Here is a 26,232-nt window from a genome sequence, read left to right as displayed (position 1 = left end):
GGGTTTTAAAAGTTACTTAAAACTTTTGAACTACACTAACAACCGTATTGTCAAGAATGCTCATAGCACAACGGGCTAAGATGCTACTCCCGTTTGGCAGATAAAGACATAGAGACCCTGGCAGGTTGAGCATCAGCGGACAGCAGAGGCCAGTTCCCTCACTCTCTGGAAGTGGAGATGAGTAAGCAGCTAACAAGTGAAACGCAGACACACAAACAACCGGCTGATGCCCCCATTTCGATTCTGTGGCTCATTTTCCTCCCCACTCACAGGCAAACACCAATCCCAGTCTAAGTTGTTCCATGTCAAAACACGCCTGTCACCCTGCAAAGCCTATTTTGCCGAGGAAGAGGGTCACCTGCTGTCTGCACTATTATGCAAACCAAGGCGATGCGGTCCATCTGCCTGCAAGCTCTGGGAATGAAGATGTATCAGCTTTGGATTGCTTTTGTGCATTTGAATAACTGTGAACGAGCTGTCTCAAATGAGCTGTTTTTGGGAACATTAAGAACAATGTGTTTCCCTCTTTTCCCATCTCTGTTGTTAAGCCAGCCTTCTTCCTGCCTTCACCTTCTTTGGAAAGTATTGCTTTTCAAAAACCTAAAAAGCTTCTGGGGGCTTCATCAAGAAGTGTAGTAGGTGGTCTGAAAATGAGGGGCACCAGAAAATCCCACTGCCTTAGGCTTCAGCAAGGCTAGCTATGAGCCTGAAAACTAAGTTAGTTTCTTTCTTTCTTTCTTTCTTTCTTTCTTTCTTTCTTTCTTTCTTTCTTTCTTCCTTCCTTCCTTCCTTCCTTCCTTCCTTCCTTCCTTCCTTTCTTTCTTTCTTTCTTTCTTTCTTTCTTTCTTTCTCTCTTTCTTTTTTCCTTCCTTCCTTCCTTTTCTTCTTTCTTTCTCTCTGTCTCTTTCTCTTTCTGGTGTGTGTATCTGTTTATGTATGTTCAGGTACACATGTATGTGGGTCTCTCTCTTTGTCTCTTTCTTTGTGTATGTGTGTGTGTGTGTATATGTGTGCACGTGTGCACTAGAAGACTTGGACCAACCTCCCTCAGGTTCTACTCACTTTTTCTGAAGACAGAGTCTTTTACTGACCTGGAATTTTCTAGACACGCCCTGCTGGTTACCCAGCCCACCTTGCCTACACCATGTCTCGAGTACTGGAGTTATGAAGAAGTTGTCATCATGCCCAGTTTTTTGCACTAATTGGTTCTGGGGTTCAGCTCAGTCCGCATGGCAAACATTTGACCAGCTAAATCGTCCTCCCAGCCTGCCTGAGAACGCTTAAAAAGAGCATACAGATGCTCCAGTGATTCTTGTGGCCGACACTGTGCTGGTCCTGGGTGGGTATTTTTGGATCCAGGACATGGGAGCTTTTCCTGTCGCTCTCAGTGACATCTGTTAGAACTCTTCTGTCCCAGGCTTAGCCACCCACAGAAGAGCAGCAGGAGTCAAGCTCTTGTATTGTTTTGATTCAGCCCAACTCCTTTTTACGGAAAAAGGGAAAGGAAAACTCTAGCTGCACCAAGGTGTAAAATAATTGCAACAGTTTCAGAAGAAAGTAACACAGGGCCAGAGAGAGGGCTCAGCAGGCAAAGGCACTTGATACTGTCCTAGAAGATCTGGTTTGGATCTTAGCATCCACACCAGGCAGCTCACATCCACCTGTAACTCTAGTTCCTGGGGAATCTGACAATCTCTTCTGACGTCCAGATGGCTCCCTCCCCTCACCACACACATAGCACACACATGGCATACATATAAATTAAAAAAAATCTTAAAAACCTCATAATAGGATTTATACCCTTAATGTTGTCAGTAATAATTTCCATAGTTTGAAGAATTACCTGGGCCATATTTGGACTTGATCAACACTTACTGAGTGAATACATATACTAAATTCTATTTGTCTTACTATAACAACTTACTATACAACTACACTCCCTGGACTATAACAGTTCCCCAAAGGCCTCTCTACCTCCAGGCATGCTCATCTATTTTCTGCTTCACAGAAACAATAATCTTTATAAACTGAAAATCTGTCAAGAATCCAGTAGATGTTCAGTCCACGATGCTGGAAGTCTCAGCTGGTCTTCAGTATGTGTCAGCATCCCGAAGAACCAGTCTCTAAAGCCAGTAAGTCAAGATAGAGGGCAAACAGGAAAAGAGCAAACACTTTTTTTCTTCCGTATAGGGTGTCAGCAGAAGGCGTGACCCAGATTTTAAGGTGTATTTTCCCACCTTAAATGATTTAATCAAGAAAGATCCCATACAGGTATAACCAGACACTTGGTTAATTCCAGACGTAGTCAAGTTGACAATAAAGATTGGCATCACAGCCATGCTCAAGTCCAGAATACCTTACTATCCCTCCATGACTCCAGTGCCCTGAAGATAAAGTTTACCATGCCAAATCGATATTCATTGAACTGGTCTCCTGGGTTTAAGACCAGCTCCGAGCCTAGCAGAAATTCTGGGGGTTGTAGGAGTTTCTAACAGAAAGTTAGAGGCCAGCTGGGACTATATTGTAAGATTCACCTCAAAACAAAACAATAACAGCCGGGCGGTGGTGGTGCACGCCTTTAATCCCAGCACTCGGGAGGCAGAGGCAGGCGAATCTTTGTGAGTTCGAGGCCAGCCTGGTCTACAAGAGCTAGTTCCAGGACAGGCACCAAAAACAACAGAGAAACTCTGTCTCGAAAAAAAAAAAACAATAACAATAATGACAAGGAAGACTCCTAAAATACCTCCACGTATTTAATTTCTTCTGATTTTAATTGGAAGAATGTGCATAATTATTAAATTCTCACAGACCCTGTATCTACCCACTTCCCTCACAGTAAGACCTGTAATCTATAGCAATGGTTTCCAGAGTGGAGTGGCTTGGTCCTCTTATCCATGACCACAGATTTCTGATATGGGGTATTATTGTGTGACAAAAACTCTTCCTGGGGGCACACGCACTCCAGAGAGGGATCCCGTGACAGACCAAAATACAGATAACGGCGAAGTCCAATGAGTTTTATTGCAGTTACTGACAGGAATTTGGGTGAGGGGGTTATTTACAGGAGCTGAAATGACACAAAGACAGCCGCATCACTGAAACCCACCCCAGTCTGGGTGACAGCTCACAAAAGCTGGGGGTCTGATGCACACCGCACGGCCTGCGGGCAGCTTGACAGGTTGGAAAGTGTCCTTTCCAGGTAGTTAAGTTGGTGTACACTTCTTCCAGGCAGCTTAGATGGGTTCTGCTTCTTCTGGGCAGCTGGTCTGGTCCCAGTCTGCTTTGTAGCTCAGCTTCCTTTCCTCTGAGAGGGACTCTCAGATTTTATTGTTTACTCTGCAGGGAGGAACCTAGTGAATCTGGTCAGTTTCAGGGACTTCCTGAAGCTCATTTGAGTCCTTTCAGCTTAAGGAGCTTCCTGCATGATGGACTGATTCAGTCTCAGAGGAAAAGTTAGGCAAGTGTTGGTTGTCCTGAACGACCACAGCATCTGAAGACCTAGTCATGAAGGTCATTTCACTCTAGTGACTAAAATCAGCACAAAGTAAAAAAATTAGACTCCACCTTTTGAAGTAAAAAGCACTGTGTACATAACGAGGGGTCAGGGAGATGATGTAGGACCCTCTTTAGAGGTCAACTTTTCCAGAATTTTCTTTTCTTTTTTCTTTCCTTTCCTTTCCTTTTCTTTCTCCTTTTTTCCTTCCTTCTCCATTTCTTTCTTTCTTTCTTTCTTTTTTCCTTCCTTCCTTCCTTCTTTCCTTCCTTCCATTCTTTCATTTTCCCCCCTTAGTCAACTCCAGAGCCTCGAAAGTCTTGTCTTTGTAGAAATCCACATTAACGACTAACTTCTAGATGAATGTCTCTTAATGTTGTCCTCATCATTATCATCATTACAAACGGCACTGCAGTCTCGAGAGCTGCACATCACATGCTTGTTTCCCACTGACACGTCATGGCTAAGGAGCTGTGACAGGGACCCAGGTATAGCAGGTAAAGCTGATGGGATCTAGAGTATTGCAGGTCCTTGGAGAAGAAGGCGAAGAATTACCTGCTGGCTCTTCATGCTTGTAGGGATACTCATCTACTCGAGCATGTGGCTCTGACAGGCCTTGCTCTTCTCCCCAGTTCCCTATGCCTTGCTAAAAACTGTTAAATCACAGCCCTAAAACCAGCCATCGATGACTTCTTATTTGGACACTGTCTTATGCCAGACTCATTCCTGAGGATGAGTACCAATGTCCAGCCACCAAAAGCCACCTTTGATTCACCTAATTAACATGCCCAATCAAAACGTCCCATGGCATCCTAGCCCATTCTAACACAGTCCTGCCCTTTTTCTCCTCTTCAAAAATGACACCTGCAAGGTCATCGGCTGCTGTTTGTCTGCCTGAGTCAGAAAGCAGCCACTTTTCTTCTCTGCTCGATAAAGGACGTCTCTGTTAAAATGTTTTTGTGTAGTTTATGTCCAATCTGGAATCCAAAAGGGAGCCCCCGCTCTGTGGGGGTCTCCTTCAATGTTTCTGGCCGAATATGACCCACGATGCTACTTAGGGGTTGTTGCACGCAAGAGTGACAGACTGTTCCTCCCTTTTTTGAAGCAATCCCAGAAAAAGTTAACTGTGTGACCTTGGGCATGTTATTCAACTTCTCTGTGCTTCTGCACGTATCTCAAATACGAGTTTCGATTTGTAAATTACACATATTACTGCCTTATGCATGCTCTGTGCTACTATTGGCTATAATTAATATCTAAACATACAAGCTAGATGGCACACAGAAGCCTCACTAGACGTGTGTTCTCGTCCCTCCTCCCCATCAGGCCCACTGGTGCTGGCAGTGGGAGTCTGGTTTCTCTGAAGCTATCATAGGATTCTAGGCAGCCTGAGTCCTGCTTAACACAGCTTTAAGTGGCTTTGGAAGGCCTTTGGGTCCCTGAAAAATAAAGTAACAGCGACTCCCAGTGGCGCCTTGTAGCAAGTGTTGAGGAAGTCAGTAGCAGAGGCAAAGAATGGGTTGGGGAAACCAGGGGCGTGGGGTTGCTGTGGTGACCTCTGCAGAGCCAGCCAGTGTGTCCTTCCTTCACCAGTATGATCTTGGCCACTCGTCCTGTGTCCCGGTATTTCCACAAAAAGCCCTGTTCTATAGTGCTCAGGACAGAGCATCCGTATGGCCTCAGCTCACTGCTGGGCTGTCTTGGGTGATAGTGGAGGATACAGAAGACAGCCAGGGCCCAGCCTTTGCAGAAATGACAGCATATGGATGAACTTAACACACTTATTTTGCTGTGCAATCCTGAAAGAGTAAAATGAAACCCTGAGCCCCAGTTTCCTGGTTTGCAAAATGGAGTCAGCAACAGTGAGGATGGAGCTGAGGACTCTAGACAGTGAAGCTCCGTGCGGGCTCAGGAAAGCACTCGAGAGGTGGCAAGTGCACGTGAAATAACTGGGGACTGACTGACTCACCACAGGGGCTAGGAGCCAAGAAACGGGTTCTTCCAGAGTGCCTGGGCTAGGCCAGGATTTGCCGAGGAAACCGAAACCCTGACGAACCTCTGACTGCAGCCACAAAACAACCAAACTCCAAAGGCTAAAGGTTCTCTGGGGGTGTGTTGGCTTATCTAACTTGGTAAGACTTAATCCAGAACCCTGCTTGTTTAAAACATTGTGATATGTAAAGCATACACATTTTCTCGTTTTTAAATAGTTCTTTGAGAATGCCCTACACTGGGTTTGGGTCATATTCACCCACTCCCAACTCCTCCCCTTCCACCCAAGTTTGTTTTACCCTCCTCCTCTACCTCCTCCTTCTCTGCACTATCAAGAAGACAGAAGCTGTGCTGTCCTTGTACTCACAGATGGGTGGCCATCCACGGAAGCAAGGTCAGTCTTCCAGTGGCTACCGTCTTTAAGAAAACCGACTCTCCTCCCAGCAGCTATCGGTTACCAATAGCTCCTCACCTAGGTGTGGAACTTCATGCCCTCTTCCCCTCTCGACGCTGAGATTCTCTCCAGCGTGAGTCGCACAAGCACTGTGCACTGTCCATGCTGTCTCAACTGCTTGAGCACATGTGCTCAACTCCCCTGCCGTATCCGGAAGACAGTTTCCCTGTAGTCATTCACAGCCACGGGCTCTGACACCCTTCCTGCTCCTTGATTGTCCACAGTGATCCCTGAGCCTCTGGATGATAGAGTGTGATATAGATGTCCCATCCAAGTCTGGGCGTTCCGTCGTCTCTTAGCCTTTGCCCTTTGACTACTTGTAGATCTGTGTTTTAATCACCATCGATTGCAAATCAAACCTTCTGCAATGAGTGTTGAGAGACATACTAATCCAGGGGTATAGCAATAAGTCATCAGCAACTGGTTTAATACTGTGTTTAGCAGAATAATAGTTATAGGTTCTTTCCTAGGACCTAGGACCCATCTATCCATAAGTTTGGGGTTCAATAATAGTGCCAGGTATGGGCTTATCTTGTGCAGTGGGACTTAAGTCCAATCAGAAAATGGTTCATTACTCCCATAGTGTCCAGGCCGCTGCTGCACTGGGCAGTTGTTAATGTAGCTCTCAGGGTCTACAACTGGGTAAGGTTTTTGATCACTTTTCTCTTCAGGTCGGATGCACTGCACGGTGAAAGCTCTAGGGATGAGTTCCAGGTGAGCAGCAGCTTGATTTCTCTGTGTTCTGTGGTGCAAGAACGTGGTGTCTCCGGCAATAGGGTTGGACTGTCAACTTCTGGAGGGCATTGGAGACCAAGGGCATTGACCATGGCCTGCTGTGTTTGGAGGTTTGTGGGACAGACATTAAGACCAACTGTTGATAAATAGCACAGAACTAAAAAGCTTCTGCCCAGCAAAGGATAAAGCAGCCTACAGATGGAAAAAAAAAAACCAAAACCTTCCCAGCTATATATCTGAGAGAATGTTAATATATCTAAGATATGTAAAGAATTAAATAAATAAAAAACAAACATCAAGAGAAAATCCAATTTAAAAACGGGCTGTAGAAAAACACAGAAAGTTCTCAAAAGATAAAGTATGAATGAAAAATTAAAACAAAAAGATATGTTCAACATCCGTAGTCATCATGGAAATGCAAATTAAAACTACTTTGAGATTTTTTTAAAATAATGACAAATGCTGGTGTGGATGGGGGAGGGGACATTTGTTCAGTGATGGTGGGGGTGAAGTTGATAGAGTCATTGAGAAGGGGACAGTTGTTCACTGATGGTGGGGGTGAAGTTGATAGAGTCATTGTGGAGGGGACAGTTTTTCACTGACGGTGGGGATGAAGCTGATAGAGTCACTATGGAAACCAGTGTGGCGGCTCCTTAAAAAGCTGGAGACAGATCTATCACACAATCCAGACATTTCCCTTGGCCACATTCCCAAAGGATCCTATATTCTACTGCGGAGGTGCTTGCTCATCCATGTTCACTGCTGCTCTATTCACAGTCGCCTAGATGTTCATCAGCTAAAGAAGGGGTAATAAAAATGTGGTAATTTACACGATGACACGTTATTCAGCGGTTAAGAAAAATGAAATTCTGAAACTCACAGCTAAACCAATGGATCTAGAAACAACTGTTCTCTGTGAGGTAACCCAGAACACCCAAAAGGACAAAGATTGTATGTCTTCTCTCATTTGTGAATGCTAACTTTGAATCTTCAGATATGTGTTTCATTTAGAATACCTACAGACATGAGGGGCCTTGAGGACAGCTTTCTTGGTGGGGAGAAAGCACACAGTGACAGAAAGCATTTGTAATGGTTTGAGTGATAATGTCCCCATAGGCTCAGGCGTTTGAACACTTAGTCCCCAGTTGGTAATGTCTTTGGGAAGCCTTAGGGATATGGCCTTGCTGGAGCAAATATGTCACTGGGGGTGGGGTTAAATCGAAATGAGTGAAGGGAGGCAGGGTATGGAGGAGGGAATTAGGAGAGGAATAAATAACTCTAAAGACCCTTTAAAAAGTCCCATAAGCCAGGTGGTGGTGGTGCACGCCTTTAATCTCTCAGGGATGGCAGATGTATGTGAGTTTGAGGCCAGTCTGGTCTACAAAGTGAGTTCCAGGACTGTTACCCACAGAAACTCTGTCTCTAAAAATCATAACAAAAGTCATATAGAAACTTATTGCTGTACAAGCTTCCTGAAACATACTGTCTCAGTTAGCGTTACTACTGCTGCGACAAAACACTGTGACCTAAGTAACTTGGGGAGGAAAGGGTTTATTTCGCCTACACTTCTGTAGTACCGCTCGTCACTGAAGGAAGTCAGGACAGGAACTCAAACAGAGTAGGAACTTGGAGGCAGGAGCTGATGCAGAGGCCATGGAGGGGTGCTGCTTACTGGTTTGTTCCCCATGGCTTGCTTAGCCTGCTTTCTTACAGAACCCAGAACCACCAGCCCAGGGATGGCACCACTCACAATGATTCAGGCCTTCCCCATCAATCACGAATTAAGAAAAGTCCTTACATCATTGCCTACAGCTTGACCTTATGGAGGCATTTAATTGAGATTCCCTCCTCGCAGACGGCTTTAGCTTATGTCAAGTTGACAAGAAGTTATCCAGCACAATATGCATGTAATAAAAAGAGTTAAAACGAACTTATCCTATAATGAGGTAGCAACACCCCTATTCGACACCAGAGGTTAACAAATAAAAAGGTGAAGGAATGAATCACCTCTTTTGGAATTGTTGGCAAGTGAGGTCTCATAGCCCACCCCCAAATATACACTCTTTTAAAAGCAAAATAGCATTCGGTCTAGGAAATAACAATCACAGTTGATGATTCCTGGCTCTTTCCCAAGCACAATTCCCTCCATACTCTCCCCTGCAAAGGGAACCACGCTCCTACACATGGCATTGATCCATCCCAGCATACATTTATATTATTACTACATATGTGTTCATTCCAAACAACATATGGCAGCATTGCATGTTTTAGACCTTTATATAAATACACCATGGAGTATGTATCTGCATTTGTCTGCCTGAACAGAATAGCACACGTTGGGTGACTAAAACGACTGAAAGATTTTCTCACCGTTCTGGAGGCTTGGATTCCAAAGGCCAAAGTTCCAGTTGATTCAGGGTTTGTTGAGGACTCTCTGTCTTCTTTGCATATGGCTTCCTTCTCACTGTGCCCTCATGTGGACCTTCCTCGGTGTATGTCCTCGAATGGGGAGGGGAGGAGAGAGGGAGGGAGAGAGGCTCAGGCTTCCCAATGTCTCTAGTCATCCTACCACCCCAGAGGCCAGCACTGGGATGTCGTTTAACCCTGATTACTTCCTTAGGTGTCCCACCTCTCAATATAACCCAACACAGGAAATCAGGTTTGCAACATGTTAGAGTTAGAGAGACAAAGACACATGGTTCATAACATGGGTCTACACTGATTTGTATTTGGAAATGGTTTGGTAACATGCCAAGAACTTGGAAAGAACAGAGATTTGAGAATCGGTGACAAGGTAGTCTGGGAATGTAATGCGGCTGTGAGGCCGACCAAGCACAGGGAGTAACTTAGTAAATTGGGACTCTACTTGGTTTTGGTTATGCACACATGCCTCTTCTCATAGTGAGCCAGGAGACAGTCTGACACTCTTACCTGTACGTACTGAACACATATTCCTCTCTGAAGGATGCACTTAGCAACCTGTCAGCATCCTAAGACCTACCCTTACAGGAAGTAACTTGCACATCCTTCTCTGAACCATGCAATAAGCTATTCCTCCCTTTAATGATCATCAGACTTGAACAATTCCTATTCAAATGCATCACCAATCCTTCTGGTGAGAGAGCAGAAGGACTGATTGGGTCCTAACTACTTTGGAGTGCAAGAACAGTAAGGCAAACAGTGCTCTGTCAGTGAAATTTTAAGGGGAGTCTCCTGTTTGCTGTCTTACGTATATGGTTAAAATCAGGTACACACTATAGAAAGGGACATGCACAGTAGAGAATAGATATGACTTATAAGACTAAATCAAAACAGAAAATCATGCATATTATGTTCCTTAGCAACCAAACATCTCTTGAACTCCATAAAAGGAAGCCCCAAACAGCTATGGGGACCCTTGAGTACCTTCACTCGTGTGGTCCAATGTCAGTCTGTGCTGTTGCTTTACTTTTGAATAAAGTTATCTTGCTCCTTTGTAAATCTGTGTGAACCTTTGTTTCAATTCCTCGAATAAGAGGCCAAGAACCTGAAACATCTGGTCCAGATCCCGGTCACTGGTCCAGATCCCGGTCACTGGTAACAAATGGTCCCAGCACGGCCATAGACAATGTTTGTATCTTAAGTGATTTCCCATCAACACCTCCTTTGCAGCAGAGGCTTAACAATCAGGTGGACCAAATGATGTCACCACCTTTCCCAGCCTCACATGCTTCTCGGCGGATCCAGGAATACAGTGGGCATCATGGTGTGCAAAGAGCTACGCCTGGGCCCAAGGTTCCCTTTGCTAAGGAAGGCTGTTTATGGCTACAACTGAATATGCCAACAGCAGAGGCAATATGCCCATCCTGAGCATGGTACCGTCCACACCCCCAAGAAACTTCCCAATGCAGAGATGTCTATTCAGAGTGCAGGCGTGCTTGCCCTGACTGCGGTACATCTGCCCACCTCACCGTCTGTCTCCAGCCTCACATAATAAACCCACTCTACATTCCAGGCTGACAAATGGGCTCCAGTGTGTTCATCCCATTTGCCAGCATCAAGCCTGAACACCAAGGAGGCTTCACAGTCACACATTAGAGCTGATTCCAAGTCCTCATCGGGCTATTAAGTCCTAAGCTGCAAGAGAATATTTACTTCATTTATTTCATGTACTCAGCCAAGGCTGCACGGAGAACTAGAGCCAGTGGGGAGGATGTGTATGTAAAGAGAAAGATTTTACTCTAAGGAATGGCTCACAGAGTTATGGGCATTGAGAGGTTCTAAGACCCGTGGTCAGCAAGCTGAAAGCCTGGGACAGTCAACATGTAATTTTTGTCTACATAGAGGTTTTGAGACCCAGGGAAACACTGATGTATCAGTTCACAGAGCCAGCCAGGCAGAGGTGTCTCCCACTCAGCCTTTTTGTTCTACCAGATCTTCAGTGGGTTGTGTGAGGCCTGCCCACGTGAGGAGGGGCCATCTGTTGAACGCCATCTTCACGGTCCACAGTTCCTATCCTTCAGAAATGCCTCACAGACGGCAAAATGTTTCCACGAAACATCTGGATCCTCGCTCCAGCTAGGATGTGGTACCACTGCATTCTCTTCTTTTTTTCTCCTTTAACAGGGTCTCTCTACGTAGCCCTGGCTCTCCTGGGACTCACCATGCAGACCAGGCTGCGTCTGCCTCTGTTCCCAAGCTCTGGAATTACAGGCGTGCCACCTGACTCGTTCTCATTCTTGAGCTAACATGAGGAGAGGGAAAGACTTTGGGCTAGACAATCTTCACTTTGTGAACAGCCCATCTCAGGCTACACAGACGAACAGTGCCGGAACAAGAGAAAGGGGCTGTGCTCCACAAAGGGAGCGGTACTACGGCAGCTCAGAAGGTCTGGGTTCTCAAGAGCATCTTTCCAACGTCATCATCCCAGGCCCTGCACCTTACTCCTTTCCCATTAGAGCCAAGTTGTCAGGAAAGAAAGCCCCTTCACAGCTCTGTCATGCTTACCAGTAACCCTGGGGCCTATGAGGAGCCCTCTCTCTAGAGGCAGGGTCTAAGGGTCTCTCTAAACACTGCCGCGGGGCTTCTGTTCACAGTATTCTCTGAGCTGAAACAAGGCCAGCCTAAACGTGCCATCCTATTTCTTCAAGCTGTCAACATAAGCAAGCTGCTTTCAGAATCCCACATTCCCTGCCCTGCACGTTCTGGACCCACCGCATCGATGCTGTCCAGCTAGTGCTGTGGCTACTGAACATGTGAAGGGTCATGACCTCTGTACCATTCTACCTCACCGGTACTTAGCACACTGTGCTGACACCAGAGTCCTAGTTCCAGCATCCAGTCCCCAACTCCCCTCATTTTTTTTTTTTTTTTGATTCAGGGCCTAATATAGGCCAAGCCAGTCTTGGACTCATTATGAAGCTAAGGGTGATCCTCCTGTCTCTACCAAGTGCTGGGATCACAGGTAAGTGACTCTACACTCAGCTCTGAGCTTCTTTTTCCCAGGGCCACTGTGACAGACATTGCCTGGAGCTAGACTTCTGAGACTGCTTACAGATGCTGACCTCAGGAAGCAAGAGGAAGGGTGTTGGGAGGAAAGCAGACCAAAGGAAGACGTAACGTCAGGGTGAGCAATAGCCCTTGATTTCACTCAGATCTCTGGAAACAAAGATAAGGGCCCGGAAGCTGGCATCTTCTTTGGCGGTGGATTGCCACAGGATCACTAGTGTTCTTGCAGCCCTGAACTGCTCAGGTGCTGGGAGACAGTGGAGGCTGGACCACTGCTAGATAGGCGGGGGTTGAGCTCGGGGTAGATGGCCAAAGGGGCACCATGAACAATGTGGTGGGTAGCTTCTCTCTCCGATGCCGTTTGGTTGGTTTTAATCTGAGTGCATCTACTGGGAAGCATTGCACCTCTTCTTTCTCATTCTGGAAGTCGGTGCATTTTCCAGGCTTAGTGAAGCTTCCTTTAGACAGGCACGGGGAAACGAAGGTTGGGAGGACTTGGGAGAGTCCAAGCTTTAAGACTCAAGGTTGCTGCCTCCCTTAATTCCCAGCTTGTCCTTGTAGCCACGTAGTGCAGCTCAGGGAGATCCCACTGAGTTCCTAGGGCCCTCATCAGGCGATACTGTTTCACGTGGTGATTGGATAGTGTTTTTCCAGCTCCCCCACCCTACCCCCAATACCAACATTCAGTCAGGACTTCCCTGTCCTGCTAGGCGTGGTTTCCGGACCTGGTGATTTTTCTTCAGGAGGCTCTTTCCTTCAAGCATGACTAGCTCAGAACTTATTTCTGAGCTCTGCCCACATCCTTGCAGAGTTCCTTTTGCAGCCTCCCCCACCTTTGAGCCCAAGGGACTTTCTTCTACACTCTTGGATCTGTTGACAAGGTTTCTCCTTGTTCTTCTTAGGAATTGTCTTCTCCTTTGGGGAGAGGTATTGGGAATTTGCAGGGATGCTTTGATTTGTGTGCCAGGTTCTGCTGCTACAGCTGCTGCTTAGGACGTTCATTTGGCAGATTCCTGTTACCTAATTTAACGAAGAGGTTAGAAGTTGTCTGCAAGGTTCTATTTGTTTTAAGTTTGTGTGTGTATATGTGTGTGTGTGTTGGTGCATGTGTGTGTGTTGGTGCATGTGTGTGTGAGTGCATGAACGTGTGTGTGTGTGCACACGTGCGTGTGCGCCTGTGTGACATTACAGCTGGTCTACTTGGTGTTTATGAGAGCTAATAGGGAGATTGAAAAGCTAACCATGAGGTAAGGTCACTTTGCCCTTGAGGCTTCCTTCTCCTTCCTCTGCTGGCTCCTCAGCTCCTGCTTCCCTTCCCTTTTCCTCACCCTCTTCTCCCTTTCATCCCTCCTTCTCTCCTCTCCCTCCCATTTTCATCCACTCTTCTAGAAAGACTTTCGGTAATCCAGGCTGAACTCTTGGTTCTCCTGCCACAGTCTCCTGGGGTGCTGTTTGCAGGCACATACCACCCACTCTCAAGTTGTCTCCTTAGCTGAATTTTTTTTCTAATTCTCCAGTATTTTTAAAGTTACATTTTCCACTCTAAACTCTGGTTGGACGAACCCCCAGATTTGGACACATAAAGATCTTTGTCTTAAATACTTTCCTACTTTTTTTTTTTTTTTTGAAGAGACACCAAGACCAAGGCAACTTGTTTTTTTTTTTTTTTTTTTTTTTTTTTTTATTGAATGGTGGTGGGGCTTGCTTACACAGCTTCAGAGAATGAAAGGGAAGCATAGCAAGAGGCAGGCAGACATGGCACTGGAGCAGTACCTGAGAGCTTACACATTGATCTGTAGGGATGAGGTGGGGATCGGGGTAGAAGGAGGGAGGGAGGGGGAGAGGAGGGGAGAGGAGAAGAGAGGAGAGAAGAGGAGAGAAGAAGAGCCAGTTAGTCAGCCAGTTGTGGAACCACAGTCAGGCAAGGGTCTGGGGGGTAATAAACACACAGAGATGTGGGGCACTCTTGAAGCAAGAATGCCCATTTTATTATGTTCCAGGACAGCTTATATAGGACTCTCCACAGATACCTTATCTCTGGACTACTTGTACTTCCTTTGGGACCCAGCACAGTTTCCTTTCATGAGTGAGCGTCTGCAGGGGGCTCACACATCAGGGCAGTGGCTACAGGGTTTTAGGCTGCCCTCACCTGTACCATGTCCTTTGCCCTGCGGACCAGTCTGCTCACCTCTTTGACAGAACTGGATGAAGATGAAAGTGTGCCTCAGCTGCCTGGCAGTAGTGGGTGGTACTGTCTATAGCAGGCCTGGTGAAGGTTGGTCCTCAGTATCTTCTGAAGATGAGTGGCCTACAGGGGTCTTAATGTAACCAGGGTTCTGCAGTCAGGAAAGATGTCTTATCTTTCCTCTGCCTCCATTTCCTCTCGTTTGTATTCATTTCTATATCTCTGCCTGCCTAGGGCCCTCTTTTCTATACCTGCATACCTTTTCCGGGAGACCCTTATCACCCTGAGCCTCCAGGCAGAGCACGCTGGGGTTAGCCTTTGCCATTGCACTGTGCAGGCTCCGCCCTGATCCTCCTTATGGAACCGGTGGATGGAAAGTTGTTTCCTGGCATCTTTCACCAGGAAAGGTTCCCACGCTCCATCTCCATCCTGCATGAGAATTCTCATCCCTCCTAGGGTCTAGGAACAAACAAACCCAATTCAACTCGCGGTCACCAGAGGGCGCAGTGAGACCCAGGCAAGGTTTAAAGTCAATTATGGAGCCCTCCAAAAAAAACCTAATTTCTGAAATGCCTTTTCTTTTCTTTTCTTTTTTTTTTTCTGTCTGTGACCTCTTCGTCACCTTTATTCCAAGTGCAGCAGAATTTTGTGACAACAGAATTTGTTCCATATCATTTTAGCTGTGCCCAAGATTTAATCCCAGCCTTTATAGAATGAGCTGGCAGAGCGCTCACAAGAGGTTTGAGGCCTGGTCTCGGGAATCTAACAAGGGCTCCTTTATGATGAACAGGTGGTTGTTTGGCAGCAGCACAAAGCAGTACCGGGGAAACAAAGGGCACCGTAGGGGCCACTTTGGGCTCACCTTTGGAAAACCGGGCTCTGACCCGGGCTCTGATGTTACTCATCGTGCGAATCTGTGAACTATTGAGACTTGGTGCTTGCTCCCTGAGCACCGCTGCCTGCCAGCCCGTGCACCGGATCGCTGTAAGCATTCTCTTGTCCTCGTCACCAGCTTGCAATGGTTATTTCCATCCTCATTTTAACAGATAGGAAACCAGATGCTCAGAGATGTTTAGTGACGGGCATAGAGGACCAAGGACAGCGATGACTGAGGCATGGAACAATCTCTAGATGAATTTGCCCACAAACCAAGTGATTTTTCATTACCTATACAGTAAAAACAAACAAACAAACAAATAAATAAAACAAAAACCATTTAGATGTATTTATTTTAATTTTTCGGTGTATGAGTGGTTTGCTTGTATGTGTGCACAGGCGTGCTTGGTGCTCTCAGAGACCAGAAGACACTGTTGAATTCCTTGGAACTGGAGGTAATGGATGTAGGTATTAGGAACCACACCTAGGTCTTTTGAAAGAGTAACGTATGCCCTTAGTGACCAAGCCATTACTTTAGCCCCATCACACACACGTATGTATGTATGTATGTGTGTATGCATGTATATATCTTTCGATTCTTGGGTTTTACAATTTCTTCATAATAAATATACACCTGAGCTGGAGACTTTACTCAGTGGTTAAGAGCACTGGCTACTCTTCCAGAGGACACAGGTTCTCTTCCCAGTACACATGGTGACTCACAGTCATTCATAACTCCAGTTCCAGAGGATCCCAAACCCTCTTCTGGTCACCTCAGGAACCAGAAAGGCAAGTGATATACAGAAATACATACAGGCAAAATACTTATACACATAAAATAAATAATAAGAAAATTTAAAAATTAATAAAGTGCATACCTGTCTTCTTGTGTGTTCAGGCTAAGTCACCTGTTTTAGAAATAATCCCAAACCCTCAATGGTTTTTAATAAGATGGAAACCTTTCCTGTTTATGTACAAGTCTGACGCAAGCCAGGCAGGAGCCCCTGCTCCTTGAAGCACGAAGAGCTGTAAAGATTCTCTCTCTCTTCCTCCTTATGGTGCTGCCCTGGGCATTGTGTGACCACAAGGACTCCCTGAGTCAAGAAGGAGAGATACATAAGAGTTTCTTACACACCAGGAGGGACGTGGCAGACGCTGTTTTCCGTCCGTCTGTGCTAGGTTATGGTGCGGGAGAATTATCTGTATTCTGTCAATCATGTATTTTAATAAAATGCTGATTGGCCAGACAGGAAGTATAGGCGGGAAAGCCAGACAGGAAGTAGGGGTGGAGCAAAGAGACTGGGAGTATTCTGGGAAAACAGGAAGCTCCCTCCAGTTCTGCCCAGACCACCGGAGAGGAAAGATGGAAGCTGCCCCGCTGGAAAAGGTGAGCCATGTGGCTAACATAGATCAGAATAATGGGTTAAGATAAGTCATACGAGCTAATAAGTAGCCTGACCTAATGGGCCAATCAGTTTATAATCTAATGTAGACTCTGTGTTATTTTCTTTGGGACTTGCCGGCTGTGGGGTACCGGTCGGGAACAGAAACCCCAACAAGCTGGCCCTCATGCTACAAGGTTAGGTTAGCTGAGAAATGGACTTAAATAACAGCATCTCTCCGCACCCCTATCATGAGGGATGATGGGGGGTACGATGCTATGGTTCTGCTTTTCCAGCAGAGAACCTGGGAGAAACCCGGAAGGAAGTGGGTATTTGAGTGCGTAGATGTGGGTGTCTAAATGGAGGGAAACATGGAAGGAGGTGGGTATTAGAGCATGTGGATATGGGTATGTCTGAATAGAGGGAAACATGGAAGGAGGTGGGTATCAGAGAGTGTGTGGATCTGTGTGTCTGAATGGAGGGCCACACGGAAGGAAGTGGGTATCAGAGTATGTGGATGTGGGTGTCTGAATGGAGGGAAACATGGAAGGAGATGGCTATCAGAGCATGTGGATGTGGGTGTCTGAATGGAGGGAAACACGGAAGGAGATGGCTATCAGAGCATGTGGATGTGGGTGTGTCTGAAATCAGAGAGCTACGGTGGTGCAGGAGGATTGCCCTCCAGTGTGGCTTGAGGAAGACTGGCGAGACTTAAGGAAGTTCCTGAGCTGCACACACTCATTCTAGTGTTTACTGACTTCTCCACTCATCTGTCAACACATTGTTATAATGCCCCAGGCATCCTTCCACAGCAGGTGTGTATGTGTGTGTTTATGTGCATGTGTGTGTATTTGTGTGTATGTGTGTTTGTATAGATGTGTGTATGTGTTTGTGTATATGTGTATATATTTGTGCTTGTATGTGTGTTTGTGTATTTGTTTATGTGTTTGTATATGTGTATGCATGTTTGTATATATGTGTGTATATTTGTGTGTGTGTGTGTCTGTCTGTCTGTCTGTAATGCCCACCATTGGAGAAGGCTCTCTTCTGGAGCTGGTGTTAGTTCTGGGAAGGGTGAATTGCTACACTCTCGGAAGCGAAAGTGTCTCAGGTGTGCCTGACTAGTGCCTAACCAGTGCCTGGCTGCTCTATGAGAGTAATTGTGAGGAATGTAAAAGAAATCTACTGTTTTTTCAACCAAAGGTTTAAATAAGACCAAGAAAGTTTCATTTCAAAAAATTATAAAAATGCCATTTGGCAAGTCTCTCCTGAGTCAATGTGTCCTAAGATTGAAATATGTGCTTGGGGCTGCATTTCTGATGATCAAATGTCATGCTTTATACTAGCCATGGAATAAAAACGTGAGACTGAGCCCTGACCCCTTGAGTGGTTGCAGGGCTCCTATGTATTAGGGGTCTGCCAGTGCAGTCCCTTCTGGCTGGGTCTTCAGCAGAAGTAAAGTTCTGTGTTTTGTCAAAATGTTCTGGATTTCTTGAGACCCCAGCTCCATTTCCAATAGCTTGCCGCCTAATGTAGGGCTCTCTCTCCATATCTGAGGGTCTTACAGATTCCCATCCTGGGAGGTGCACCGTGTTGCCTTGTGGTGGTGGCCCTGCCTCCAGAAATACTGGAAACTTAAAATCAAAGGTAAATTGGCAACATGGAGATAAAAGCCCAACGCAAGCCCCATGCAGGAACCAAGCTGAGAAAACTGGACTATGCAGCAGTGCCATGGTGGGTGGAGGTTTCTGAAGGATGAGAATATGACAGAGATGTCAGCTACAAGATTATACTGAAAACAGGAAACAAAAAGTCTAGGGGGAGTGTAAGAAACCTACAGTGTAAGTGTGTGTGTGTGAGTGTATGTTGGTGAGAGTGAGTGCGTGTGTGTGTGTGAGTATGTGTGTCTTGGTGTATGTGAATGTGTGTTGGTGTGTGTGTGTGTGTGTGTGTGTGTGTGTGTGTGTGTGTAACCTCAGGGCAGACAGAGAAATGACAGTGTTCCTCTGTCACTCCCTGAGAATCCATCAGGGTGAATTTTGAGGTTCTGTGAAGAACTTCTGATGTGAGGGGAAGGATAATAGATCTGGGACCAGTGAAGAGGGTCCCCCAATAGTCCTCTCGTCAGCAACATGTATAGGAGAGGAACAGTGGGGTTCATCAAAACTGTGTGGAGGGTCTTCTGAACTTGACCACAAGCAAGCCCAAGGGAATCAGTGCATTGGCCTGAGAGCGCAAATAAAACTTTTAACACCCAACAGGGCCAAGAAGCAGAACCTGTAAGTCCCCAGAAAGGCTGAAGGACTTGATGAGAATGAGCTTGGGATTATACACTGAAGGGCCTTTGGGACAAGAGAGGCTAAAACTGCACTTTGTAATTGACAGATGGCCAGACAGAGTGAGAAAGTCACAAAAGATTGAGAGTAGATCTGGTGGGAAAAGAAATTACTTTTCTGGCCAATTCTGGGTGGGGCTGCATGCTCCACTCCATCCCAGTTAGATTAAGGGAGTGGGTTTTTTTTTTGTCATCTAAAACCACAATTACAGGGCCAATGAGGAGAGATCTGGGGTTCCCTGTGTACTCTTTCCCATTTCTTGTTTACAGAAAACATTCCTCCACTCAAGGTCGTTGACAATGCTCCAAGAGTCTTCCTAAAATGTAAACTTCTTTTAACTCTCAGGCTCCATGAGACCACAGGAAAGGGGGAAAAGGTGTGAAAGTCCAAGCAGAGAAGAGGCTTGAAGTTTCAACAGGAAGAAAATCTTCACAGTTAACGTACAGGCAATCCTGACTTCCTGAGTGGGTCTTGTGTGTGACTGGGATTCACCTCTTGTTTAGGAAGGTGAAAAGTCATCTCAATAGATGCGGAAAGGGCCTTTGACAAAATCCAATGTGCATTCCTGACCAAAGTCCTGGGGACAGGAGGGAGCGTTCCTCCCCAGACCAAAGGCAAATGGCAAATGCATCGTGCTATATGGAGAAAGTCATGAAGCAATCCCACGAAAATCAAGATTGAGATAAGGTTGCCCTCCTTTTCAACATGATGCTTGAAGCACCAGATAGATGAGCAAGAGAAAGAAATTAGAGGGATGCAAATAGGAAAAAAGAGGTAAAAGTACTGCCATTTGCAGAAATAAGAAAGAAACAGGAAGTTACAGAAGGAATTGTCGAGAGGGATGTACGTTTACAGTTTTGGTGAAATGAGATTACAGTTTTTGGTGAAAAAGATTAAAAACAAAGGGATATTTTGGATAAGGATGGATTCTGGATGATAAAATAAGATTTTGTCCTAAGAATGAAAAGCAAAGACAAGGACAAAGCCATGACACCTTAAAGCCAAGTGACAGAAGATCTGTGTAGGTCGTGGAGGTTTTCAGAGGATGGAACTTAAGGATAAAGCTTTGTGATGGTGGAAAGATCTTGAAATTTCCCAAGGTTGTGTTGATCTACTCCCTGCAACCTTTAGCTGTCTTCAGAGGTCAGGAGTGTATGTCTAACCAAGATAATTACTCAGGTTCTTGCTAATTTTTAATCTCTTGGGGAAACTGAGTCATAACAAAAATGACTATTTTTAAAATTTACTTTATTTATTAAAATGTTTTGGTTGTTTTGTTTATGCTTTGTGTAAATGTTGCACAGAAGTCAGGATGACAAAGCAGGAAGAGTTATCCTTCTGGTGCTGAACGAACAAATTGTGGGAGCCTAGCCAATGGGGTAAGAGGGGGTTGGAGGACAGCTCTCCAGGACAACAGGAGTCCTGATTAGTCACTTGACCTCTTGATCTGAGAGGCTGCGGAGTCTCCAGAGATTGGCTTCTAATCCTGCAAGAAGGGATGTCACAGGGGACATTTGATGACATATTTAAAAGTAATCATTGCATGGGGGTCGACACTATTGCTAAGCAGGTGCCTGGGAAATGTGTTTACCGCTGAAAGGTAATAAACAAAAAGATGAGAAGAAAAAGCCTGGATGGGAGGTCTTCAGGGATGAGACCTTTTCAAAGCGTCCAGGTGGACGTCACAGAACACCTAAGGTGAAGAAGCTGAAAATGAACTGGCTGTAGAGGACCAGCCGTCTGAGGGCAGAGACCGTCCCCCGTCAGTGCTGCTTACTGAAAGGGTGACTAGGGTATCTTAGAATGAGTTGTGTCATAATTGGACGTCATTAAAAACAAATCTAGACCCACACAGCCGTAGCCATTGTGGGGAATTACAGAGAGTTTAAATACTGAAGAGGGACTGTCGTACTCCTTGGCACCCTTCTTCCTCTGTTGAGAGAAGGAATCAGAGCCTTAAATGTCAAATTACTAAATGATCCTAGAGATTAGATTGCCTTGGACCAAGTGTGCACCGATAGCTTTTCTGCTGCTATAAAGAGACTTCATTGTAGGGCCCAGGCCATGTGGGACCCAGGGCAGCTGCCAACATGGGGTCCAGGCTGCACAGCTGCCATGGCAGGCAGCACTGGGTTCCAGGAAAAGCCAGAAGCTGACACCACCAGGGAGGTGGTCTCCAACCATTAGATAAGATTAGATAAGATCATCAGATGTCCCTGAGCCCAGGACTTACCTATACTCCTTTAGTCAAGACCACTAGACAAATGTCAGTCAATCCAAAACCCTGAAAATCTTCTCACCTCAACCTCTACTATGATTTAAAAAAAAAAAACCAAAAAACCAACAACAACAAAAAACAAAACAAAACAAAAACTCATCCCAACTGGGCTGGGCACTCTCTGCTCTCAACCGCTGCATCAGACAGATGGAGAGTACAAGCCTAAGCTTGAATAAGGGCTCTTTGATTTACATATGAATGCAGACTCTGTGGTGGTTTGGGGGGACCCCATGATCTGGACGTTGCAACATGACCAAGGCAACTCTTATAAAAGAAAGCATTTAATTTGGGCTTGCCTACAATTTCAGAACTAAAACTACAGTTTTAGTTCATTAACATCACGACATGGCTGCATGCAGGCAGGTGCTGGAGCAGTAGCTGAGAGCTACATCCTGATTCATTGGTGGGGAGAGAGAGAGAGAGAGAGAGAGAGAGAGAGAGAGAGAGAGAGAGAGAGAGAGACTGACTTTGGTCTTGGAATAGACTTTTAAAACCTCAAAACCCACCTCCAGTGACCCACTTCCTCCAACAAGGCCACACCTCCTAATAATTCAAATATGGGGACCATTCTTATTCAAACCACCACACACTGCATAGCCCTACTGGCATAGAGCTCACTCTGTAGACCAGGCTGGCCTTGCACTCATAGAGATCTTCCTCCTGGGTAAAGGTAGGAAAGGTGTGTTACCACCACACCTGGCTGAAGTACTTAAAACACTAAGAAAAGGAGGATGTTTAGCTGCTTAGTGCTATCTGTTTTTTTTTAATTCTAGGACAATTGTTTAGATTAATGTGTTGATTTTACATTTTCAAGGTGTAAGGACAAGCATATGATGGTCAAGAAAAATGGAAAGTGAGACAAAGGAATATTTAGACAATGAAATGTGCTGCTAGCTGTCCATTCCTCCACAAGGAGTCCAGAAGAGGCATATGCATCAGTTGGTACATGCTCTGGCTGCACACCATATTTTCAGTTTTGTGAGTTGTTCATGGTACAGAAATTGAGCCTTTTATCACACAGCCCTCATCTTAGAAGTGGAATGTGACACCCTTATGCTACCTTAGCTGGCTCCATGGTCACTGCTCAGGAAGTCACATACCACAAGAATTGAGTGGAATGGTCTAGCTGAGCCTGGAAGTGGAGAATGTTTCAGCGTGGTATACAGGGCATATTTGCCATGTGGGTCTGGGTTTGTCCTGGAGTCTTGCCATCTTGGGGAGTCTATTACCATGAATGGCAGCAGTTCTTATAAGATAAACAGGAACTCAGGAAACCAGGGGTGGTAATCTGATGTTGAATTCCCTTTTGTGTGCTGTGAATATGCTTTATTACCATTGGCTAATAAAGAAGTTACTTTGGCCAATGGCTTGGCAGAGCAAAGCTAGGCAGGAAATCAAAACAGAGATAGAGAGAGTAGGCGGAGTCACAGAGAAACCATGTAGCTGCCAAAGGAGGACATGCCGATTGGAACCTTACCAGTAGACCACAGCCTTGTGGTGATACACAGATGCATAGAAATGGGTTAATTTAAGATATAAAAACTATCTAGAAATATGCATGAACCATTGGCCACGCAGTGTTGGAATTCATATAGTTTCTGTGTGATTATTCGGGTCTAAATGGCTGGGAAATGAATGCGCGGTCTCTGCCTACTGTAATCGAAGGAGGTGCATCTGTGTCTGATAGTTATGATTAATGATAATAAGAACCAATTAAGGTCATGTTACTCAATAAGCGTTACCTTTGAGATAATTTAATTGAATGCAATTTTGTTCCATAAGGGATCTACATGTTATATATTACAATAATATAATGTATTGTACAGAATGGATTGTCCATGGAAACAACCAGATGTGCCTAATTTCACACAGTGTCCGGTGCTAAAAACATAGAGCTTGTGCATCCTGAGGGGCCTTCCACAAAGTGTGGGTTCCTGTGATCAATAACACTCAGCTAACAAGAATTTAATTTCAACATAATAGACTTTCTTAAAGGTCCTTGCTGCCCAGTGTTGCAGCCCGATCTCAAAAATCGAATTCATCATTTGCCCAGGCCAGATGGAATTTCTACTGACTAGGAATAAAGCCAAAGACTTCCAGATCTACTCGAGCTTCTCACGCCATTGGGGGCGAGCATTTGTCTCATGAGATGGCTCCTAGCTTGCCGTTCTGGGCTGGGCTTTGCGGAACTCTTCAGGCCTGGAAAGTGTCAGTTATCAGTGAAGGAAAGCAGAGACCCTGTGGCAAAAAGCCCTACTTTCTGCCTTGGACAAGCTGGTGGGTGAGTTTGCAATCTTCCTCAAACTTCTCCTTTCCCTAGTCCCGTGTCCCTCTGCCTCTCACTTGCCGGAATGACCCTGGCATCAGAGCCTCTGTTTCAAAGGCTTTTGTTGTGGTTAAATCTCAATTGTCAACTTTATTGGATTGAGAGATAGCTAGGAAGTTGGTCAAACATTCAGTTGCTGTCTGTGAAGATGTTTCAGGGTCTAATGCATGTGAGTCAGCAAAATGAAGAAGACGGCCCTTCAATGTAAATCCAATAGATGAAAGGCCTGATGGGACAAAAATGGAAGGGAGCCTACCAGGTGCACAGTGGAATTCTTCCTTACTGAGCGTGTCTGTTGCTGCCATCACTGGTGGACGCCAGGCTCCAGGGTCTTCAGCTTTTAATGTGGACCCACAACAGTAGTAACTCTGCAAGGGGTTTCCAAGTCTCAGACCACACTATTGGTCTCTCTTGTTCCAAGGCATCCAAATTATTGAACCAAGCAGCTCCTGGTTTCTCCTGCTCTCCAGCACACAAGCATTCAGACTTGCAGAGACTAGCAGAGAGTCATGCAAGCCAATGAGTAAGTTTGTACACATATGTTCCATATTACAATTGATTTGGTTCCTCTCAAACTCATTGATGCATTAGAATAAGCCTGGGAGCTTCGAAGAATACAGGCTCCTAAGTCTTATGCTCCCCTCCCTGAATCAGAGTCTGTAGGAATGAAAATCATCTTTAATTTTGATAACCCCCAAAGGGAGTGACACTATGAGGAGGTATGGCCTTGCTGGAATAGGTGTGGCTTTCTGGGAGGAAGTGTGTCACGGTGGATGTGGGTTTTGAGGTCTCATATATGCTCAAGCCATGCCCAGTATCTCAGACCACTTCCTGTTGCCTGCGCAATGTAGGACTCTCTGCTACCTCTCCAGCTCCGTGTCTGCTTGTGTGCTGCCATGTCCCACCATGATGTTAATGGACTGAACCTCTGAACTGTAAGCCACCCTATTAAATGTTTTTCTTTATAAGAGTTGCCATGGTCATGGAGTCTCTTCACAGTGATAGAAACCTTAACGAAGACACAAATTTAGAGAATGCCTTACAGCTGGATCTTACCTTCTCAGACGAGGCTTCCTCCTTTCAGATAACTCTCGTGTGTTAAGTTGACGTAAGACCAGCCAGCACATCACAGTTTGATCTTTGTCAGATGGTGAGGCCTTACAGAGTCTAGACGGAATCATGGCTTGCTGCATTCTTATGTTTTGAAGTGTGACTGTCCATCTCTTCCAGGGTTTTGTCATTTTGAGCTGAAGGCTTTTGGAACACCTCGGCTTACCAGTGTCTGTGGGGCATAGTGGAAGCTGCATTTAGAAAGAGATTTACAGTACTCAGTTCTTCTGTTATAAGAGACTAACAGCAGTAAGTGAAGCATGCACCCTAGGAAATCAGGAAAAGAGAATGTAACCTAAAATTAGCAGAAGGAAACAATTAATTACGAATTAGAACAGAAATCGAGAAATTTGAAAACTAGAAATCAACAGAAAACATTGACAAATTCATACACTGGCTCAAAAGTTGTTAAGCCATTGCCTAGGATGAGAGAAGGGAGAGACTAAACACATTACTAATAGGCTTTCTGCCTCTCCCCACCCCCACAAATAGGTTTCTCCGCCTACGCAGTAAGCCGGATAAAGCCGAATTGAAAAGGTATAACAACAGGTTTATTTGGGCAAAGCAACTCCTGGGAGGGCTTTCCAGTCCCAGAGGTCGAGGCTGGAGAGGCTGCATGCCTGAACTAAAGCAGGGAGACTTTATAGATTGTAGGCTAGGGGTGATGACGCGTCTGCCACAAGCTGGGTTTGTTCCAAGTATGGTTGAAAGCTGACCGCTTTAGGTGGGGACTTGGGTGACTGGCAACTCCAGGGGAGGAAGCTGTCACAGCTGCCAAGAATGTAAAGCTGGACTCTTTGGTATCTTCCCTTTGTTTGGAGATTCTTGGAGTGGGCAGGGTTTGGAGATCCAGGAACGGGACTCTCTGGATTGTGCAGGGGCTGAAAGTTCCAATGGAACAATTACTAATATAAGACATGCAACTTGGGACATGATTACAGACCCTGAGGATGTTAAAAGTATATTAAAAGTATTAAAAATTCTCTGCTCCCCAAGCTTATAATCTAATTGAAACAGAACAATTTTTTCGAAAAATAAACTCTACCAACACATACAAGGACTCAATAATTTGAATAGGCAAAAATGTATTAAAGACATGGAACCAGTAAGTAAGACTGCACGAGAAAGCAAAATGCCCATGTAGTTCACTAGTGAATTTTGTCAAATAGTTAATTTTTAAGTGGCCTTTGGAGTCTTCCCTGCCTATTTGTATTATTGTTATCAATATAATTTGTAATCTAGGATCCTTGCTTTAATATCTGCATTTTTTTCTTTCAGCCTTGAACATTGCAATCCCTGTTTGCTTTACTTCCTATGTTATCTGTGTTATCTGATAGAGGAACTTCAGTTTCAGGAATGCCTAGTGCCTAAAAGTCTAAACTATCTCCTTCCTGGAAGTCCAGGTTTGAGACAAGCCAGGAACTCTATGGGCAATGTCCTGTGGCCTGGGCTCTGAGCCAAGATGGTGTAGGTAGGAGGGTAAGAAGGAAGCTGTGAGGTCCACCGCCCACCTCACTAAAATCTCACCCTGCCAAGTTCACTATCTTGCACACTTGCTCAACACAGACACTTGTAGGC

This window comes from Myodes glareolus, chromosome 13 (assembly GCF_982192425.1).
Source record: "Myodes glareolus chromosome 13, mMyoGla1.1, whole genome shotgun sequence".
NCBI classification, from domain to species: Eukaryota; Metazoa; Chordata; class Mammalia; order Rodentia; family Cricetidae; genus Myodes; species Myodes glareolus.
This window is presented reverse-complemented; position numbering follows the sequence as displayed.